The sequence below is a fragment of the Myotis lucifugus genome, unplaced genomic scaffold (genome assembly GCF_000147115.1).
Source record: "Myotis lucifugus unplaced genomic scaffold, Myoluc2.0 scaffold_43, whole genome shotgun sequence".
In the NCBI taxonomy this organism is placed as follows: Eukaryota; Metazoa; Chordata; class Mammalia; order Chiroptera; family Vespertilionidae; genus Myotis; species Myotis lucifugus.
In genome coordinates, this window is record NW_005871091.1 from 3,845,115 (window position 1) to 3,848,135 (window position 3,021).

The 3,021-nt window shown below is 49.2% G+C and overlaps 1 long non-coding RNA gene across 1 annotated transcript in view; it reads right to left on the reverse strand.

Annotated features, from left to right (window-relative positions):
• Positions 1-3,021, reverse strand: part of LOC111825859 — a 157,308-nt gene that overhangs the window by 120,222 nt on the left and 34,065 nt on the right. Inside the window, exon 4 of the long non-coding RNA XR_002829063.1 lies at positions 2,262-2,365. This is a non-coding gene — a long non-coding RNA (uncharacterized LOC111825859). The remainder of the gene's footprint in view (positions 1-2,261; positions 2,366-3,021) is intronic.

A 3,021-nucleotide genomic window follows, 5' to 3' on the forward strand; every position in this document is an offset into this window, starting at 1 on the left:
TTCCCCCCCCCCCCCCCCCCCCCCGCTATTACCTTCGCTCTCACTGCAGTTGGCTCAACTCTCTTCCTCTCCCATCCTGCACAGCCCACAAGCTGGCCCCACGCCCATTCTGCTACTGAAACAGTTCTAACCAAGGTCACCGAGATCTTGTGTTGGCCAAACCCAATTGTTAGTCAGAATACCCACCCCCTCCTTGCCCACAGCCATTGCTCACTTCATCATGGTGTCTAACACTTCTTCCCCAACCCCCACGTGCTCGGAGGTTCCTGGCCTCAGCAGAGGTTCTCTTTACAGACAGACCTGCTGAAGAAGCATGGAGGGGCCCAGATACAGGGACTGAAAGTGTGGCAGGTCTGTGCTCCTGTGTCCTGGAGCATCGGTCTCCACCGACCCTGATAGAGAAAGGCTCCACGTTCCGTGCTGAGACCCCATTGGCCTCTGCAGTTCCCGTTTTCCCAGATTCCAGAAATGACCCAGTAAATACAATCCTTCTTTAGATATGTTAACGTTCTGGATACCCTGGCTCTGTCAGCTGCTCTATCTCCTTTCGATTTGCATATCTGCTTTGTTAGGTGATAGTTCACCCCTTAGAGGACGACCTCATTGACAGGCTATTGCTCTAGATGTCACCAGCGGGGATCCCCTGAGTTCATCCACCTGGAGTCAGTGATCTTTCCATCCACGAGCTCCCTAACTGCTCCTTCCTCACCCCTACCCAAACCCCTCGTCCAGTTCCCAAAGGCCTAGCCTGCAGGCCCCTCAGCCCCATCGTGTGTTTAGATAGACAGAATGTGTCTCCCCCTGGGTCCCCTCCCCGGACTATACACTTAACCCTGCTCCAGTATTGATTGTCCTTGACATTCTATTAAGGCCATTTTGGGCTTATTGTCATGTTTATTTTCATTTTAAAAGAGAGTGTTAAAAAGCAATCTGTAACTGCCTGATGCCTACACAAACATGGGGAGCCATTATGTCAATAACTTGGTCAATATTTCACTCGCTGGCTTCCAGCTGCCATGGGGAGAGATCCTACCATTTGCCAGATGCTCAGAGGCTGCCTGGAGAACAGATCTATAAGGTGCATTATCCTGGGAGGGAGGAGGGGAGGACGGCAGTAAAGAAACCATTTTAAGGCTGCTGGACATTTCATGTCTATTTTTTAGAAAATAAAAAGAGAAAGGCATCATGTAGTAGAAAAAGCATGGACAAAGTTTGGATTCCTCTTGGACAAATTGGACTCTAGTCCTGACAGTACCACTTACTAGTTCTCTGAGACTCAGATTCCTCATCTATACAATGGGCACAAACAACAGCAAGTCTTCCTGCCTGGCTGCCTCCCTGGGAATTACTGGGATAATAGATGTGAAAGCCCTTGTGAACCCTAAACTATTGGGGAGCAGAGTTGTTTTTGCCGGTAGCATTGATGTTTTGTGCTGACAGGGAAAACTGGAATGGCGAATCTAGTACCTTTGCCTCGACCCAACTGGGTCACCTTGGGCATGAGATGCCTGCATTACTTCACAGGACTCCTCGGGAGACAGTGATACACGAAATGGCAAATCAAAATAAAAGGCAAGCGTCTGGGGCAAGTGTTGAAGCAACTCAAGAGCCCAGCACATAACCCTTTATGCAGGAGCAAATGGAGAACACCCAGCCCCACCTCGTCTCCGTGGTGACATCCAGCCCAGGGAAGTCCACTGACAGGGCAAAGAGAACTTTAGTATCTGCCCACAACACCAGCCACTACCCACTTGGGTCTTCCTGGTCTGGCAGCAGAAGACTCCTGTGGCCTAGCTGACCTTGGGCTGGTCACTGCGGTTCCCTGTCCTCTCTCCTCAGAGCCCTTGCCACAGGGTTAGTGTCTGAGTATCAAGTGAGATCAGGTATTTGAAAGACGCTGATAAACATTTAAGTGCCTATTTACCAAGCTATATGCATGCTAAGGATCAGCATTATTTACAGTCAGTGTGTGAGATAAGGATGAAGGAAACCCCATGACAGTCCCTTTCTCAGCCCAACTAGGCAGAAGCCATGCTCTTTTTGAAAGAACCTGGTTTGGTGAAGTTTCCTTATAATTGACGGAGCAGCAGGGGTGGGGGTGGGGGGGTGTCAAAATGAGGATCCAGGGCACAGTGGCTTTGGATTTGAATCCTGACTGTGTCACTACTGGCGACAATTTACACGATCTTCGGCAATGTGTGTAATCTCTCAGAGCCTCCTGGTTTTGTCCTATGTAAAGTGAGAATAATAATAGCACTTACCTCACAGCGTTGTTACGTTGATTATTTGAGACCATGCACTTAGAAGAATTCCCACAATGCCGGGCGGCATTGGCTAACGGTGTTAGTTTCAGCAAGTTGGTGGGCTGGAGAAAGGAAGACAGAGGGGGCGGAAAGTATTCGCTGTAAACGATCGTTCGCTCCACACCAGGGGTCATTTTCACCTAATGAAAGGTATGAAAAAGTGTGCCTATTGGCAAGAGCTGGACCATCACAGGAAACCTGAGAAGTGTCTTGCTAGTTACGGTGGAGATGGGGAAGTGATTGCTTTTCCTTTGTCTCTTGTCATAATGTTGCTTGCACCAAAAAGACGGGATGCAGTTTTGTGTTATATATATAATTTTTTTTTATCTAAATGCCTTGGGAAGTAAAAGCCCCTGGCTCTGAGGATGCCCTCAAGACCAGAAGTGGTAGGCAGGTGCAGACAGCCATCTGCAGTTCACCCAGAGAGAAGGGTCAGAAAGGTGTTAAAGAGATACATCCTCATTGCATTGAAAATAAAACCCATGCTCCTTCCTGGGCCCTTCCTTGAATGTAGAAGTTACTCGCCATAGGATTCCACTCTCCCTCTCTCTCCCCAGTTGCCTCTCCTCTGGCCTCACACAATGACCTTCATTTTGACTCACACTCTACCTCCACCCCCACCCTTACCCCCACCCCCAGGCTCCTGTCACCTGGGCCAGATACTAACAGTATGTCATTCAGATCTCTGACCCGTGTATCTCCTTCCAGAGACCAGCCC